Source organism: Chrysochloris asiatica, unplaced genomic scaffold (assembly GCF_000296735.1).
Source record: "Chrysochloris asiatica unplaced genomic scaffold, ChrAsi1.0 scaffold00008, whole genome shotgun sequence".
NCBI lineage: Eukaryota > Metazoa > Chordata > Mammalia > Afrosoricida > Chrysochloridae > Chrysochloris > Chrysochloris asiatica.
Genome location: NW_006408526.1, coordinates 23,541,399 through 23,560,682, shown reverse-complemented (window position 1 = coordinate 23,560,682; position 19,284 = coordinate 23,541,399). Strand labels below are relative to the sequence as shown.

The window sequence follows — 19,284 nt, the reverse complement described above, 5'->3', positions numbered from 1 at the left end:
ATATTTTGTTTCAGTGCATTAATATTGCAGGAAAAAGCTATTAAAGTAGCATCCTGGGAAATTGACATCAACCATGTTTTCATGCTTTTATGAAAGGTTCAACACCACTGAATTTATATAAATAGCTTTTTCCCCTGGTATAGTAAAGTTGAAGTTTATTTACATGATGAAACTGGAATATGGCATGTGAACAGTTTTATTTGAAGCAAGGTGATCAAGTTATTTTAAACTTGACTTTCATATTGGAAACACAAATCAGTCATTAAAACAAGAGTCAGATATGTATAAACTGAACTTATATAAATTAAAAATGATGTTCTCACTTCTTTTATTTAACTCTTAAAACTCAGATAAAAGATTTTTAAGGTTCCATTGTGGTCTGCAAATATGAAGGATCATCGTATAAGTTACCTTATTAATGGGCTTGATCTATAAAACTCAAATGGTCACTCAAATGTATTACACTGGGAAATGTAAGGATATGGAAATAAAGTCTTTCATTTACTGGTTAAAAAAAAAAAAAGTACAGTCAGAATGCCCCTTAGAAGTCAGGATGGCGAGACTTCGTCTGTCTTACTTAGAACATGTTATCAGGAGGGACCAGTCTCTGAAAACAGACATCATGCTTGGTAAAGTGATGGGTTGGTGAAAAAGCGAAAAAGAGGAAGAGAGAGAGATTGCCACAGTGGCAGCAGTAATAGGCTCAAACGCAGCAACAATTGTGAGGATGGCACAGGACTGGACAGGGGTTCATTCTGCTGTGCGTAGGGTTGCTATGAGTTGAAATTGACTTGACGGCATTTAACAATGCGTTGCTGTTGTTGTTGTTGTTAAGTGCCGTTGATTCATTCCGACTCACAAGGAGCGGCTGGTGAGCTTGAAGCACCTGAGATATTGTTAATTATGATTCACTCGTGATGTGTGAAAAGCACTCTGCCAGGCATCTGCAGTCACACACAGTACATAGTCTACCATCTGGTCCCAGTTCAGGCATCTCCAAGGTATTTCCAAATAAATGGAAAGGCGTTTCAGAGAAGAAGTGATCTAAAATCAATAAGAGCCAGGACCAAGAGAAATCACAACTTGGGCTTCATGAAGGCCAGGGAGCTAATGAACACAAGATTTTGACCAGTGGTGTTATATACCAATGCTCACGGCGGCATTATTCACAAGAGCTAAAAGATGGACATGACCTAAATGTCTGCTACAGCTGAATGGATACACAAAAGTGGTACAAGCATATCCGTACCATAGAATATTATCCAACCATAAAGAGAAACAAAGTCCTGACACATGTTACAACATGGATGAACCCTGAAAACCTTATGTTGACTGCAATTAGTCAGGCCACAAAAAGACAAATAGTGTATGACCCCATTTTGATGAATCATCTAGAATAGGCATATGTACAGGCAATGAAAATCAGTTAGGGGAGTGGGAAATCAATGCATAAGCAACAGCCAGTTTCTGTTAATGCTGTTGTGTCAATTCATGGAGACCTCATGTATGTAGAGAAGAACTATGCTTCACAGAGTTTTCAAGGCTGTCACCATTCAGAAACAAATTGCCAGGGCAGTCTTCTGAAGAGCCTCTGGGTTGTTGTGAACCACCAACCTTTCAGTTAGTAGTCAAGCATGGAACCATTTATAGCATCCCGGGACTCCTATCTACATCTACATCTACATCTATATCAAGATCATCTGTTATGTTGCTACCACAAAACATGTAACACTGTAAGCAGATGTCGTCTACATCATGCATCTTGGATCCTTCTGCTGATGAGCCTGTTATTCTGCTAGTCTTTGTACTCTAAGGCATCTGAGAGTGGTGAGCAAATATGAAGTAAAAGTTACAGATTTCCCATGTCTCAGGCAGGACAATGACAGCCAAGAGTGCAGGCTCCGGCATTGGGCCACCTACCTTCAAAGCGTGGCTCCCCAGCTTTCTAAAAGTCAGTTGTTGTGAAGTGGACTCCATGTCATGGCAAGCCCGTGTGTGTTGACTGTACTTCATAGGATTTTCAATGGCTCATGTTTAGAAGTAGATCACCAGGTTGGACTTGAACCTCCAAACTATCAGTTACCAACTAAGCACGTAAACCATTTGTACCACCCATAGACTCCCCTTTTCTTATTAGACTTGTGATTTCTAAGCAAACGGCCAAGCCTCTATGCTCTTATGTGTCTTCCTATGTAAAACGTTGTTGAGTGCCTTCAAGTCAGTATCGACTCAAAGCGACCCATATAGGGTTTCCAAAGAGCGGCTGAGGAGCTTGAACCGTCGACCTCGTGGTTCAAACCAACCTTGCAGTCCAGCACCTTAACCCATAGCACCACATCAGGATGCCCTTCATTTGTAAGACGGGGTGATATTAATACTTACCTTCACCTCCAAGAAGGAATTAAGAAAATCAAATACACCAGGGGCTTCAACCCTGGTACCTACTAAATCCTCCGTAGTGTTGTTATTAGTCTGTTTCCTATAGATTATTTTACATCTGGTTCTTTGTTGTTGTTTTTGTGGGTAAGTGTCGTCGAGTCGGTTCCACCTCATAGCAACCCTGTATTATGTTTCCAAGGAGCAGCTGGTGAGTTTGAACCACCAACACTGTGGTTCAAACCAACCTTACAGTCCAGCGTATTAACCTGCAATGCCACACCAGATTCCTTAATATCAATCAAATTACTGAATGAGTGAGCACTCATCTAATAAATAATTAACCGTACTGTCTCTCCCACATTCTCTTCCCCAAATACCACTAAAATGAGAGCACAAGTCTTTAGAAACATCACAACTCATCATTTTCCTTTTTCATAGTTGCCCTACAGTTTTGTGGTGCTATTCAGCTTATTTCAAAGCTTTATAAGATAAAACTTCTAACATTCCTTAAGCTGATAGGCACATAACACACTACAGTTTAAAAGACAATTTTTAAAAAAGCTTTATTTGAAGAAAAATTTCCTTGAGTCAAGCTACTTCCGTCACCTAGAAGACAGAGAAAAAGGCATATTTCTATGATGTGATAGACTAGTTTGGCAGACAGGATGAAATAAAATCAAGGATTGTAGCCAATCTGAGTCTGCCATCAGGGGAAAAAGAGAAATATTATCCCTCATTTAAATTCATTTGCAATATAAATATATATTTTTATATCTATCAAGAGGTATAAATGATGCATGGTGGTATTTCAGAACCTTAGATGAATGCTCCAGTGTGTTCTATAGTCCCAATGAGCGGAAGCCTGCAGTGAGCACCTGAAGGCAGCTCCCAGGGGACTGATACAGAGAGGAAAGCAGGAAGGGGAGGGAACCTCCTCTCCCTGGGCACTTGGAAGTGGGCCGGTACTTCCTCCCTCTGCCACTATTACTTTCCCAGCAGGTACTTTCTCACCATGGCCATAATTCTATAGTCAACACCCACTCCAGCCACCCTCACACTTTGCCCAAGAAAGTCACTGCGGCAGAGGAAGCCAGCTAGTGTGGGTTTTCATAATGGGGAGGGGGGGAAACCTCTTCCTTCCCAGTAATATGTTTTCCTAAGGAAATACCAGGTGGGTTCAAATAAGTTCATGGAAAAATTCTCTCTCTTTCGATTCTACATTTTTAAGGACTTTCTGAAGCCCCCTTATAATTATGGACAGCATACATAGGTTGTTATCGTCTTCTCATGGAAGCACTGTCTTTATTGCGTAACTATTTAAGGAGTACACCAAACCTGGGGACATTTTCACACAACTTTTGCCAATTCCATATTTTTCCAGGGTACAACTTAGTGACAGCATTTACATCAATGGGCAATGCAACTCCACCTACTTTAATCAATGAGATATTTTGCTGTACAATATCCTCAACAACAAATACAAGTGTTTGTTTGTTTGTTTGTTTGTTTGTTTTAATCTGGGGACATTCTAACTAAAAAATGTGCCGTCCTGATATTCCCCAGAAATAAAAGAGAAGGAAAAGTCCACAAACAGGCATTTCATTACTCAAAAAAATAAACTCAAACTCACTGCCATCAATTCGACTCCAACCTGTGGCACTCAGTGTAGGCGAAGCTATAAATCTTTACAGGAGTAGGAAACCTCATCTTTCACCAGCAGAGTAGCTGATGGGTATGAACTGACAATCTTGCAGTTAACAGTCCAGTGCTTATCCTACAGTGCCACACCAGAACACAAGGTTCTATAAATCCTGTCTTACATTGTGTGTGTGTATATGTGTGTGTGTGTGTGGTAAGAACTAGCAAAGAAAAGTACAGCTCGATGAAATAGATAATGTTAATTTTTTGGCTGCCTCAAAAGTTAAATAAACGTTAGTACAAACTCCTGGTGTGATGCTGTAAGATAGGCACTGGACTTCAAACTAGAGGGTAGGCAGTTCAAACCCATCAGCTGCTCCTCAGAAACCCTACCCAGGCTCGCTATGAATCAGAACTTAACAACAACACCCATCCAGGAGGCCTGGTGAGGCACTGTAGGAATAAACCCTGGAATACTAACAGCAATGTCAGTGGTTCAAACCCACCAATTGCTCCTTGGAAGTCCTATACAGGGTCGCTATGAGTCGGAACAACAAGTCAATCGTGGTATGGGATCATGTCCTACAGAAATTTTCAGTCCAAAGTTTTTCAGACACTGGTCTGATATGGAAAAGAACAGGCAGAAAGAAAAAACCTAGAGACTATTTATTGTCCTTGCTTGGGATTCTGATTTGGGGGAGAAATTTATACAGAGTTGATAAACCTCTAGTTTTCCAACATAGCCTTGTTTCATTTGACTAAACAGATTTCACAGACCAGAGTTCATTATTTATGTTCTGTCTCCGTATAAGAGGAGCCCTGGCTGTGAGCTACTCACTCAGCTGCTAAGTGAAAGGTCCATAGTTCAAACTCACAAGTCGCTCTGAGGGAGAAAGGACCTGATAATCTGCTCCCATAAAGATTTCAGCTTGGGAAACCCCAGGGGGTAATTCTACCCTCTCCTATAGGGTTGCTATGAGTCAGAGTCAAGTACACAGGAACATATCCCTAGAGCCTCGCCCTTCCTGTGACCCCTGCCACTCTCCCTTCACTTGGCAGCATCTCTGTGCACCTGGCTCTTGCCTGTCTCCACCATCCCAGGACTGGTCCCTCCTGAAAATATGTCCGAAGTCTGAGAGACGGAGTCTGGCCGTCCTGGTGAGGTATAAACAGTACAGGGAGGTATAAACAATGAGGTGCTTGGAGAGAGTGGAAAGGTCAGTCTCCACACCTCTGGAGTCACACCCAGGCTGCAGGAAGGAGAGACCCAACTCCATAGAGGTTCCAAGTCCTGTGGTTTTTATTCACATGGGGCCGAAATAAAACATAAAACAGTTTTTTTCAACAACAATAAATGATGTCAAGAAAAAATGTGAAAGTGCTCATCCCTTTTTTCTTTGCATTTAGTTACTACATGCTGATAATGGGTTCATATAAAGTAGTTGGAACACATCTGAAGACTTGTTTTCTCCACAACATAAAAGAATGGTCACTTCATTATACAGGTAACTCTCCCGGGTTCACAAAACACACCAGCATGCTCCCCATTGCCACAACACAAAGAAACTCTGCCTCCCAGCCTCCCTGAAGTGGGAACTTTGTGTTTGTTTCCTTCTTTTTACATAATCACATTAGCACACATAACAAAAACATGCATGGGTTGATGATGGTCTTATACCCAATTAAAGAATGAAGAAAGTAAAACAGTATAATACTGCATCCATCTAGCTTTAACGACTGTGTATAAAGTATAAACACATTTCACAGTTGTCTGAAATCTAGCTCACCAGATATTCTATTTACTTATCATTCAAAACAACTTAATTTAAAACAAACGTGTAGAAAGTTTATTGCATGCTATTTCCTTGAACATTTAAATTAAAAGCAAGACCTTACATTGGGAAGAATCTCAATTCAAAATGAAAGAAAGCGTTTTACCTGTTGCAACACAGATTATTATGAGTAGAAATACAACAGCCAAACCATCCAGATGTAATATTCCAGCCCGAAGGAATGGACAGCAAGGGGGGAAAAAAGTGGGAGAAATGTGATCAATAGTAATATAAAAACATTTCAATTTTCTAAACAAGCAAAATTATAACAAAGCAAGGAAAGTAATACCTGCAGGTAAAATCTGGTCCACCAGATTTTTGTGCATAAAGTTTTATTGGAACACTACTTCATTCCTTCATTTATTATATTGCCCATGGCTATTTTGGAGTTACATCATTAAAGATGAATAGTTGCAACACACACCCCATGGCCTGCAAGCTTAAATGTTCACTGTTTTGTCTATTGGGGAAAACATTTGCTCATCTTTGTTTAATAATGATACAATTGTTCCTTTTTCCTTTTGGACAATCAGTCTAGACCTGCCCAGTCCAATAAAGTAACCACCAGTCATGTGTGACTACTGAACACCTGAAATAGGCCTGGTCTGAATTGAGATGTGTAAAGTATACTCTGGGTCCACATACTTTGCAGCAAAACAAAATAAAAGAAAAAGAAAAGTAGCTCAATTTGGAAAAGACTGTGGTAGCGTAGTGGTTACGAATCGGGCTGTGAACCTTAAGGTCACCGGTTCGAAACTATCAGCCGCTCCGCGGGAGAAACATGAGGCTTTCTACTCCCGTAAAGATTTACACCCTCGGAAACCCTGTACAGGGTCGCTATGGGTCGGAACCGACTTGACGGCACTTAACAACAACAATGACACACTTAAATGATAAACTACTTGATGTCAAATGAAACATTATTAGAATTAGTTTCACCCATTTCTTTGGGAACATGGTGGCTCCATAAGATAGGCACTGGACTGTGTTTATCCTATGGACAAGATCAGTGGTTCAAGCCCACCAGCTGCTTCAAGGGAGAAAGATGAGACTTTCTACTCCAGCAAAGATTGACAGTCTCAGAAAGAGTCACTATGAGTATGAACCGACTCAGTGGCACTTAACAACAATTAAACAAATTTCTCTTTACTTTTTAAAATATAGCTATTAGACAATTTTGAATCACATAGGATGCTCACATTTTATTTCTTTTGTTTAGTGGTAGCCTAGAGACTGAACCCTAAGCAAATAATGTTCTCAGAACCAGGTCTTTTTAAGATCTGGCTCCAAAGTAACACAATTCAACTTTTGGGCAGAGGTAGCAAATGATAGATAATTGACTGCTTTTTGGTTTGCTTAGAAATTGAGCTGTCCAACCTCTGTGGATAATTTGGTCCTTGAGATGGCTGACGAAAATGAATGAAAATGTTCAATTATTGATAACATATAGCCACAATGTAAGCTGCTGGGATCAAAGTGTCTAGGGCCAACACATTTCAGTGAAGACAAATTGGGTCCTTTCATCTTTACTCATTACACAGAGAAGAACAACATGAGCTCGTACCTCCAGCAATTTCACTGCAGTATAAAAATAAGGAGGGTGGAGGGGAAGATTAGGGGCAAAAAACAAAACAAAATTATGCCAGACAAAGTCAAGTTCATGCTAACTCGCTTGCCAAATGTAAAAATAAATTCAAACAATACAACCTAATTTACACCATTCAAATATTATTGCAACCTCACAATATTCTGTGTAACATTTACTTCACTTAACACTCAAAGATCAACAGACATAGGAAATATATTTGTGTGTGTGTGTATATACGTTAGTCAGTAAATTTTCCTTTTGGTTAGGTATATTAAATTTATGTACTATAACTAGACAAATTGATGAACATTAACATAAATGACTAGAGGTGTGCAGCTCTGAAAATGACTGCTCACCTCATCCTGCCCACGGTATTTGTGAACTGTAACACCATCTCCCAGAATGTGAACACTCATTTCTCCCAAGGATGCACAGTCAGCCACAGAAGGTTTGACTACGATGGAAACAGACCAGTTTCCACCACTGCCAGCAGTGATCTCATTCCCCAAGCACTAAGCTGTCACCAAGGACCAGGAGTCACCTTTACGATCTTAGAAAAAAGTAGTGTTAATCTTCACTCAATTGAGGGCAAATCTCTTTAGAAGCTGAAGTCAAGTCCAGGGTTCCTGACAGACTGGTCAGATCTTTTCTCTGACACTATCTTTCTGTCATGTTTTCAACCATCTTGTCAGTTAACTGACCCCATGCAATACAAATACACTCTGATGAATGTTCCAGGACACAAGTAACTCTTCCTTGTTCTAAAACCAGTTACTGTTGAGTCCGTTTTCAACTGAAGAGAATCCCAAGTGTGCCATAGTGGAACTGTGCGCCATAAGGTTTTCAATGGATGATTTTTTGGAAAAACTACCAGGCTTTCTTCTGAGGTGCCTCTGGGTGTACTCAAACTTCCAAACTTTTGGTTAGTGGATGAGTGCATTTAACTGTCTACACTACTTAGAGACCCCTCCATATTCCAAAGATGTTTAGAATTCGTAGGGAAATTAGATACACACGAAAGTCAATACAAGCTAAATGGCAGAATCAAGGGAAAAAAAAATGGAAGTAATCAATCTGAGATGAAAAAGTTCCTTTTCAACTAGGAAAAAGAATGAGGGAATCTTTCATGGGAAGGATGGCACAAAATGAAGGGTAATGAAAGGTTTCTGTGTAGTGAGAATTACCTAAAAAGGCAAAGAAACAAGAAAGCTGTGGGCATGTTGACAGAATGGTAAACAGCACATTTTGGCTGGAACGCTGATTTGGAGATTAGGGACGATAATTCGAAGAGCATGTTAGAAGCAGTTCGTGGAGAAAGTCTCAATGCCGGAAAAAGAATCCTAGCCTTCACGGACAGGCTCTAGAGATGTCCTGAAGATGTTGGACAGAAGAAGTGATCAAATGCAGAATGCAAGAGTCCCTAACGGGGCAAAGGAAGTGTCGTGGGTGGTACACTCATACAAAGAGCAACCTGAGGCCATGTTGGCTTTTCATTTCTAGGTGGGGAATTGAACAAGAGAACCTCTAAGATCCCCAAATTCTCTAAGAAGATGTCTGAGTTCAGGAAGAGAACTGTGTTTTAGGAAAACTGCTATGATCTGGCATTCATGGTTCTACTCTGAAACACACGGAGTCGCCATAAGATGAAATTGACTCAAGGAGACATTCAGAGTGAATAGAAAAAAAAAAAAAAAACTAAAGGAACACAGTAATCATAAATTAACCAAAACAAACAAACAAACCCATTGGCCATGGCAAGCCCATGTGTTACAAAGTAGGACTGGTCTCTAGGGTTTTCTTATATGTAACCTTTACAGAAATAGATGTCTATGCCTTTCGACCATGGTACCACTGGGTGGGTTAGAACCACCAACCTTTACGTTAATAACTGAACAAAAACAACATGCATCACCCAGTAACAATGAGGGACTAATAGAATAGATGCAAACAGACTTATATGGGCAATGGAGACTTGTTAAATTTAGTCTGAAAAATACAATGCTCAGTTCTGCCAGATGATATGGGCTCCATATACATGAATTCTCCATTTAATTAAAGCTTTCTTCCTAGAACACCAAAGCCTTTAAAAACAATAATTTTTAAAGGCATGCTCTTAAATACATTTCCCTAGTAGGCTGAATATAATTTAATACTTTCTTGGTGTCTTAGAGGCCATCATGATAAACACATGCAAAACTGTTACTTTGAGGACTGAGGTGCGCCTGACCAAAGCCATAGTATTTTCACATGCATGTGAAAGTTGGACAATGAATAAGGAAGACCAAGGAAGAATCAATGCATTCGAATTATGTTTTTGGTGAGGAATATTGAATATATCATGGACTGCCTTAAGAATGAACAAGTACGGCCAGATTGTTCATTGGCAGTGACAATGGCAAGAGGCCAAACTTCGTCTCTCATACTTTGGGCATGTTGTCAGGAAGACCAGTCCCTGTAGAAAGACATCATGCTTGGTAAAATAGAGTGTCAGCAAAAAAAAAAAAGGAGATCCTTAGTGAGATGGATTGATGTAGTAACAAAAACAATGGATTCAAATAAAACAATTGTGAGGCTAGCACAGGACAGGGCAGTGTTTCATTCTGTTGTACATAGGGTCACTATGAGTCAGAACTGACTCAATGGCACCTAACAACAACAAAAACACCATATTGGACTAATGATGTTAATATTTTCTGAGGTACTCAGATATGGAAAGTCACTTGTCCACTCAGTACAAGGTCCTGGATCTCAATGCTATAACAGTGCTTTTACTGTCTCCTGGTTTCTCTATTGTTTCATCTCAGAGTGAAATGTGTATTACAATGTTTTATCCATATAAACTTGGAAAAACCTAGGATTACAAGGAGAACATAAAATCAAACTGACTATTCCAGGAACCAACCACTGTTGTTTTGACATCCAGGTAAACACGATCTTATTATATTGCCTTCCACACTACAGAAATATAAGGTTAGGATTTCCTGGATGGCACAAATGATGAACTGAAGTTAAGTTCAGTTGCTAATTCAAAGGTTGGAAGTTAAAGTCCATCCAGAGGCACAGTGGAAGAAATGTCTGGCAATCTACTTTTTGGGGAAAAAAAGATCAGCCATTGACAATCCTATGGAGTTTAGTTCTACTCAGACGTACACGAGGTCACTATGAGTCACAATGAACTCAATGGCAATGGGTCTCTTAACCTAGGCTCCTGAGTATTTTATGGTAACAGCATGTTCCCCATGTGTTCTTAACATCTAAAGAAAATAGAATTTATTTTTCACTCCTGAATTTCTCATCATGATAGCTTGAATCATTTGGGTTCTGAGTGTGGTTAGTCATACTGATGCTTTCCAATAATGAATCCCTTATTTAATATTTATAAACCACAGGCTATTTGTGAATCCCTAAAGCTGCTGACAACTAAGGAAAGCGAATATTAAAACAATATTTCATCTTCATCTTCTGTCCAATCTGACACCATCAGATGTTAACAGATTGAAACTGTCACCCAATCACACATCTTCTAGGTCTAGAGAAAACAGGGCTTTCAGAAAGAAGAAGAGCAAGACTAAGGAAAGAGGTAACCACAAAACCTCAGAAGCAATTCAAATACACACACAAAATAATAATTTTACTATTGCAATGTGACTGGGTATTTAGCTACCGTAACACAGTTAAAACATAACTTCCTTTCTTCATAAAGGGAGAGTAGGTATCAAGACTTCCCTCAATTCTTTCTTTACAAGGTTTTCTAGTTCAGTCTAGACTACAATAAGGCTTTGGGGTCTTCTTTAAAATCTATGTCCCAAATTCACAACCCATAAAGAATAAATGAAAATTGAAAAACAAGACGCAATACATACTATCTCTGTCAGAGAGTCCCTGGGTGATTCAAAGGGTTAAGCACTTCGCTACTAACTGAAAGTTTGGAGGTTTGAATCCACCCAGAGGCATCTGGAAAGAAAGGCCTGGGAACGTACTTGTCAAGGATCACCCACTATCTTTTCCAACTCGTTGTGAAGTGCCGTCGAGTCAATTCCAACCCATAACAACCCTGTATAGGGTTTCCAAGGAGCAGCTGGTGAGCTTGAACCACTGACTTTGCAGTTCAAATGACTTTGCAGTCTGACGCATTAGCCCACAGTGCCATACCATAGCAATCCTATAAAACACAGTAGAACTGCTCCATAGGGTTTACAAGACTGTATATCTTTTCAAGAGTAGACAATCTCATCTTTTTTCTACAGAGCAGCTGCTGGGTTTGAACTCTGAATCTTGCAGCAGCAGTCCAACACTGAGTCCACAGTTCTACTTTGAAACGCATGGGGTGTCCATGACTCTAAGTGGACTTGACAGCACTGGTTTAATTTGGGTCTTTTTATGTCTCAAGGACAAATCCCCAACAGGGAAGTGTTTTGGGGCCCAGGTGCTAATGTGTTGGTGGAGCCTGAATCTAACTGAATAGACTAGCCTCAAGAGAAACTGACCCCAGGGATATGTGGGTGAGTTAGGCTAGAGCCTAATCACTAGGACTGAATTTGAAGTTAATTTTCCTTTTCTGCCAATAGCCCCAAACAAAAGACAGCTCATCAGTCATATAAATTATCATTGCCCTCAGGCCCAAGCCTCAAAGAAACTAGGCAGAATCTGAAAGAAATCAGAATACATTGCAAATCAGAACTTGAACAAAAGCACATTCGAATTCTTGGCAGTTACACGCCCTCCCCCCCAAGGATAATTCTCAGTGGCATCCTATAGAATATGTCTAAAACAATAATGACAGGAAGGAGGTATAGAATTGCTGCTAGTCAAGAGACTTTGTAAATATTCCCAAGGTTTGTAGAATAGATCTAAATTTCTTAGTTATGTCTCAGTCTGCTCCACCCCCTGTCCCTCTCGGAGAACTTGTTATGATGCTGTGAACACAGTGGGGGTCCAATAAATGCTTATTAACTAGGTAAGGAAAAGCAAGCAGAAGAAGTTGGATTTTGTAACGATGAAGTCCCCAAATCATAAGGAATTCAAGATGTATTTCCTAACTACATTTTAGGGACATTGTGAACATTAATCCATTTCTCCATCTTCAGCCATCAGAGACTGGAATATACTCAGGTGAGATAGTGAAAGCAAGAAAAGATTACCCGTATTCATAATGACAAACAGTAGACCACAAACATCAAATACTAGTATAAAACATTACTTAACATCATAACACATGTACTGTTCTTGTGCCATTGAGTCGGTTCTGACTCATAGACACCCTAAATAGAGCTTCCAAGGAATGGCTGGTGAGTTTGAACCACCGATCCTATGGTTCAAACCAATCTTGTGTTCCAGTGCTTATCCAACAGTGCCACAACACGATAACACATGTATGCTGTTGTTATGTGCTGTTGAGTTGGTTCTGACCCATAGCAACGCTGTACAGGATTTCCGAGGCTGTAAATCTTTACAGGAGCATAAAGTCTCATTTTTCTCCTGTGGAACAACTGGTCATTTCGAACTACTGACCTTCAAGTTCACAGCCTGATTCGTAACTACTATGCTACCAGAGCTCCTTCTAATCCTACTGTTGTTGTTATGTGCCATGGAGTTGGTTCTGACTCACAGCAACCCTGTACCAGGTTTCTGAAGCTGTAAATCTTTACAGAAGCAGAAAGCCTCATCTTTCTCCCACTGAACCACCGGTAGTATCCAAGTGCTGACCTTGAGGTTAGTAGCCCAACTCGTAACCACTACACTACCAGAGAGCTCCTATGTATATTGTTTGTTAAGTGCCGTGGAGTCAGTTCTGACTCATAGTGACCCTGTGTAGGGTTTCCAAGGAGCTGCTGTGAGCTTGAACCACTGAGAGTATGTTTCAAACTAGCCTTGCAGTTTAGTGCATTAACCCACAGCACCACATCAGGACTCATAGGCATCTTAGGAATCTAAAAAAAACAAAAATTTTTTTTACAAGGACTGGCGTGGCATTGTAAAATCAGCACAGGACTTCGAACCACAAGATTGGCAGTTCAAACCCACCAGCTGCTCCCCTGAAGCCCTATACAGGATCACTATGATTCAGAACCAACTTGATGGCACTTAACAACAACAACACTTCACAAAAGCCACTGACATCCTCTTGGAGAAGAGTCTTTACCAAGATCTATGTAGGCCAGAGATGAATTGATGCATCTGAATTATGGGGAAGTTGGTGAAGAATACTGAATATACGATGCACTGCCAGAAGAATGAACAAATCTGTTTTGGAAGAGGTATACTCAGAAAGCTCTTTAGAAGCAAGGCCAATGAGACTTCGTTTCTCATACTTTGCGCATGCTGTCAGGAGGCACCAGTCCCTGGAGAAGGGCTTTATGCTTGGTAAGTAGAGGTAAGCGAAATAGAAGACACTCAACAAGATGAATGAACACAGTGAGCTCAAGCGTGTGAGCATGGCACAGGACCAGATCGTGTTTCCTTCTGTTGTACGTAAACTGAGTAGCTACAGCACCTAACAATAGTAATGATGTAGACTCGATGGATGTGGGTGTCTCCCTTAAAGATAGCTTCTGGAGGACAGGACGGACAGATACACAGCTCTATCTACAGCTTGTTTCCCTTTAACTCACAATCTTCTTAACTCTCCTGAGAACAGCCACTGTTCTCTAAAAGTAGAGGGAATGCATACTTCCCCTTCTGCTAAAAGGAAAATTAAACTAACCCAGCATCAAATTTAGGATTGAAAGCAAGAGAAAAACCCCTCACTTTTCATCCTAATCCTTCAATCCTCTTCATATTTTATCTTCACATGTGTACATCCTGAAACGGAGACCCTCTCAATTCCTACCTCATCTGCACATGTCTGGCTGTGTTGTCAAAACAATAATTATTCAACTGCTATTGCTACAGATGGAGTCCTGGTGTGGCGCTGTGGGTTAATGTGCTGGGGCGCAAAGTCAGTTTCAACTGCAAGGTTGGCGGTTCAAGTGCAGCAGCTGCTCCTTGGAAACCCTCGATGGCACTTAACAACAACAACAACATTGTTACAGAGTCCTGGCAAGACACTGCAAGACAATGCATTAGACTGCAAGGTCGGTTTGAACTGCAACATCAGCGGTTCAAACTCACTAGACACTCCTCGGAAACCCTATAAAGACTCACTATAGTCGGAACTGACTCAATGGCACACAACAACACTGCTGCTACTGGGGTCCTGGTGTGGTGCTGTAGGATAAACACTGGACAGCTTTCAAAGAGGTTAGCGGTACAAACTCACCAGCCACTCCTTGGAAACCCTATATAGGATTGCTGTGCGTTGGAACCAACTTGACGGCACTTAACAATGACACTGTTACTGCTGGGGTTCTGGCATAGCACTGTAGGATAAACACTGGACTGCTAACCGAAAGGTCTGCAGTTCAACCCCACCAGACAATCCTCAGAAACCCTACAGAGGGTCGAAATGAGTTGGAACTAACTGCTAGCTCTTAACAACAACTGCTGCTGCTAAAAACCCACCAGGCACTCCATGGGAGAAAGATGAGGCTGCCAGCTTCCGTAAAGATTTAAGCCTTAGAAACGTTATGAGACAGTTCTGCCCAGTCCTATAGGGTCGCGATGAGTCAGAAGGAATATGACTCCACGGCACTGGATTTTTTATTTTTATTTTGCAGTGGGAGGTACTACTTCTATTTGAGAGTATAGGTAGGTAAGCATCTACTCAGCTCTGCCTCCCAAACTAGCCTGGTAATATCACTGATTACACATGAAAGAAACAATAGCCCACTTCAGATGCATGGCTCATTCCAGAACTGCAATTACTGGCCTTAATTCTGAAGCCAGAAGCAGGGATGGATCTGAATTCCAGGGATATGACTGAATGGAAATGTTCACATTTGATCACCTCTCACATACAAATTACTGTGTATGCCAATCTGGCAATTACCCCAAAAGTAGCAGTAAAAGCCATGCAATCAAATGCGTTGTTACGGTTGCCTTCAATTATGGAAGGTAAGATCCCGACTGCAGAAGATTTACTGAGGGCGGACAAAACTGCCTATCTCTGTACCTATGTTCATTTTAAATCAGGTCGTTTCACTTGGAAAACTCTTTAATTTTTCAAAAGGCTCTGTTGAAATACCAACTGAATAAGAAAATCAGTTTAATTTCTGTGGCATACAATGAAACTTTTATGGAACAGGCGAACAAAACATTGGCTTCCATTGTTTTCCTCAATTAGGCCCCAACAGGTAAAAGCTATCGTCTCTAACACCTCTTAAAGGGATGCAGAAATATGGCAGAAATAATGCTGTTGATGTTAGGTTCTGTCGAGTCATGATCCTACCCATAACAACCCTGTAAAGAGTTTCCAAGCAGAAATTCTCAATCCTTCGTCCTTGGGTGCAGCCGCTGGATTTTTCTGGCTGATTTTCAGAAGTGAATATCCAGGTCTTTCTTTAGAGTTCATCTAGAGGCTGGAAGCTCTTGTGTGCTTTGCAGCTAGGAGGCCAGTGCTTACCTGACAGCACCACCAGGCCTCCAGAAAGCACATGACAATGGTGTAAAAATAGCATTATGGTGTATGGCAAAGAAAATGATATCTGTTCACCAAGCCCCCTCTCCTTTTTCGGCCTGGTCCCATGGAAAAGCGCATTTCCCAGACTCTTGCAATTATGGGGCCGATGGAATGGGAGTGGAAGTAAGGACTACCCTATCCAGGTTTTAGATCCTAAAACTTCCCACCTGGGAGCCTCTCCAATCTCCCCATTGATAGGTTGTAGGGGATTCAAAGAAGGACCAAGGCACAGAAGAATTTGGGTCCCTGAACGACGATAGGGAGCAGAACATGCCTCTCCCACATCCCTACTGATCTGCCTTAAATCCATGAGACACAAGGCTTGCTTATTTTAGTGCATGTTGTCGCTATTCTTGTTGTTGTTAGCGGCTGTCAGACCAGCTGTCAACACATAGCAACCCCATGCATAATGGAACAAAACACTGCCCAGTCCTGCACCAGCTCCATGATCAGTTGTGGGTTGGACCACTTTGATCCATATGGTTTTCAGAAGTAGATCTCCAGATCTTTCTTTCTAGTCCACCTTAGTCTGAAAGCTCTGCTGAAACCCACACACTGTCATAGCAACTTGTAAGCCTCCACTGACGGTGGCTGTGCCTAAGGTGCACTGACCAGGAATCAAACCTGCATCTCCCACATATTGTTGTTGTTGTTGTTAAGTGCCGTCGAGTCGGTTCCGACCCATAGCGACCCTGTACAGGGTTTCCGAGGGTGTAAATCTTTACCGGAGTAGAAAGCCTCATCTTTCTCTCGCGGAGCAGCTGGTAGTTTCGAACCGCTGACCTTAAGGTTCACAGCCCGATTAATAACCACTACGCTACCAGAGCTCCCACATAGAAGACAAGAACTCTACCAATGAGCCCCTAATGTCTGTCTTTAGTAGATACGGTTGTTTGGTGCCTTAAAGTGGATTCCAACTCATAGTGACCCCATAGGGTTTTCAAAGCTATAGTCTTATTAGGAAGCAGGTCTGCTGGCACAGTGGTTAAATGTATGACTACTAACTGAAAGGTCAGTGGTTCATACCCACCAGTCACTCCATGAGAGAAAGATGCCCGCTTCTATAAAGTACAGCTTTGGAAGCCACATGGGGCAGTTCTACCCAGTCCTACATGGTGACTGTGACTTAGACTAGATAGATGACAATGGGCAATCTTTACAGGAGCTGATGCCTTGTCGCTTTTTCATGAAACCGCTACGTAGGCTAGAACCACCAACCTTCTGGTCAAAAAGCTGAATGCTTAATCATTGCACCATCATTTTCTTCAGTAGGTTGTTGCTGTTGTTGTTGTGTGCCGCTGAGTTGGTTCCAAATCATAGCGATTCTTTATAGGGTTTCCAGCAGTGGTTAGTGGCATTGAACTGCCATCCTTGCGGTTACCAGTCCAGAGCTTATCCTACAGCACCACACCAGAGCTGTAAGTGTTGATGATGGTGGTGGTTACGTGCCGTGCAATCGGTTTCAACCCACAGAGACCCTATATAAGTTTCTGACACTGTAAATCTTGACAGGGAGTACAAAGTCTCATCTTTCTCCTGTGGAGCGGCTGGTAAATTCGAACTGCTGACCTTTTGGTTAGCAGCCCAACTTCCCTCCCAGAGCTCCTTCTTCAATAGGTTACTGTTGCTGTTGTAAAGTGCTGCCAAGTCAGTTCTGACTCAGCGACCCTATATAGGATTTCCAAGAAGCAGCTGGTGGGTTTGAACTGCTGACCATTTGGTTCACAATCCAGTGCTGATCCCACAGCACCACACCAGGAGTCAGGAGGTAGTAGACCTTAATTAAAGCAAGTAGGAAGGGTACAGTGACTGCTTCTATCCTCTGTTGCCTACTTAGAAGTTTGGGACATCAATCAATTACAGTTTAATTTTTAATTTATATGTATGTAAAAAAGATAATAGTTTCCTTCTTGAGAGGATTACATGAAATAATATATGGCAAACTGTTTCATACATAAAAGGGTATAGAAATATTGAGTGTTATTTTTTTTTTTTAAGTAGCTAGGTGGGACTTTTCACAGATTTCAGCTGCACAACTGGGTCAATGGAATTACATTCTTTATTCCTGTGTCTTACCTCAAATCCCTAGTAAAACAAGGATTAGCTAAACTTTCTTTTTTGTAATAACAAGTGGAAAATATATTGCAAGGGCTCAAGTACCACTTTGTATAACAAAGGATAAAGGGATTTCCTGATACATTAACACGATCTGCAAACCAAATAATTTGTCTAATGCACAACTGATTTTAACTCTTACCAATATCTACCAAAACAAAACAAACATCTGTATGGTTTTCCAATGAGACTGATAAAGTCACCAAAAACCAAACAAAAATTTTTTAAAAACTACACTCACTATATTTATCAATTGTTCAGCATTAACCATCAGTCAATACTTTCCTTAAGTCTCGTAGGGACCTACCATTTAAGATTGTGCCCATCATTTGTTTCTTACGTTGCTAAATCTTATTGTCACAGAGTTTACAGAATTTCCAATAAGTGCATCCAAAGTGTATCAATAGTTAAGAACTCTGGCATTGTTGTTTTCATCTGTTCACTAAGAGACGCACAAACTCAAATACCTGGTTAGTAGTTTTGCTGAAACCACAGTTTAATAGTAATTATAGCAATCACTTGTTGAACATCTATAATCCAGGCTTTGTTCTAGAGGCCTCCATAGAGTATAGTCCTAATCCTTACAACAACCCCACAAAATATGTATTACTGTCTCAGTTTAGGAAATTGAGGTGCAGAAAGTTTAAATAACTGGCCTAAAGGCATACAGCTTCGTATTCTATCTGTCAGCTGTCAGGTAAAGACAGCAGCACTGACCCTTCACCTACACGGGTGTGTAAGTAATGGGAGCACTGACCTCTCCCAGAGACACACAGCTAGAAAGGAGAAGAGCTGGGACTCAAAGTCAAGTCTTGTTACCTTCCAAGTCTTCACTTTTTCAACCACAGCCCAGTCCTCACAAGAAAACAGCTGGGCCGGGCAAAATTAAAGGCTCCTTAAAATGACCTGTAAAGTTTCCCATTCATCAGTCTTATTAGCTCAGTTTATCCAATCTTTTTTTTCTTTATTTCAGCGTTGCTTCCAATGGATTGTTTCATCAAATGAGTACCTGGGGTTTAAAAATCAACTAGCTCAGCAGAAGGATGCATCCTGAAACACAGTGGTGACTTGGCTCACTCTTCAGTCACCGTACTCTGACTCTGTAGACTCGTACACATCTGGAAGAACTGTCTTCTGGGAGTTAGTTTCTGTATCTTGAAATAATGTACTTAAAT

The 19,284-nt window shown here is 41.0% G+C and overlaps 1 protein-coding gene across 3 annotated transcripts in view; it reads right to left on the bottom strand.

Annotated features, from left to right (window-relative positions):
* NCAM1 (neural cell adhesion molecule 1) overlaps positions 1-19,284 on the bottom strand; it is a 465,549-nt gene that overhangs the window by 339,322 nt on the left and 106,943 nt on the right. The window lies entirely within an intron of this gene.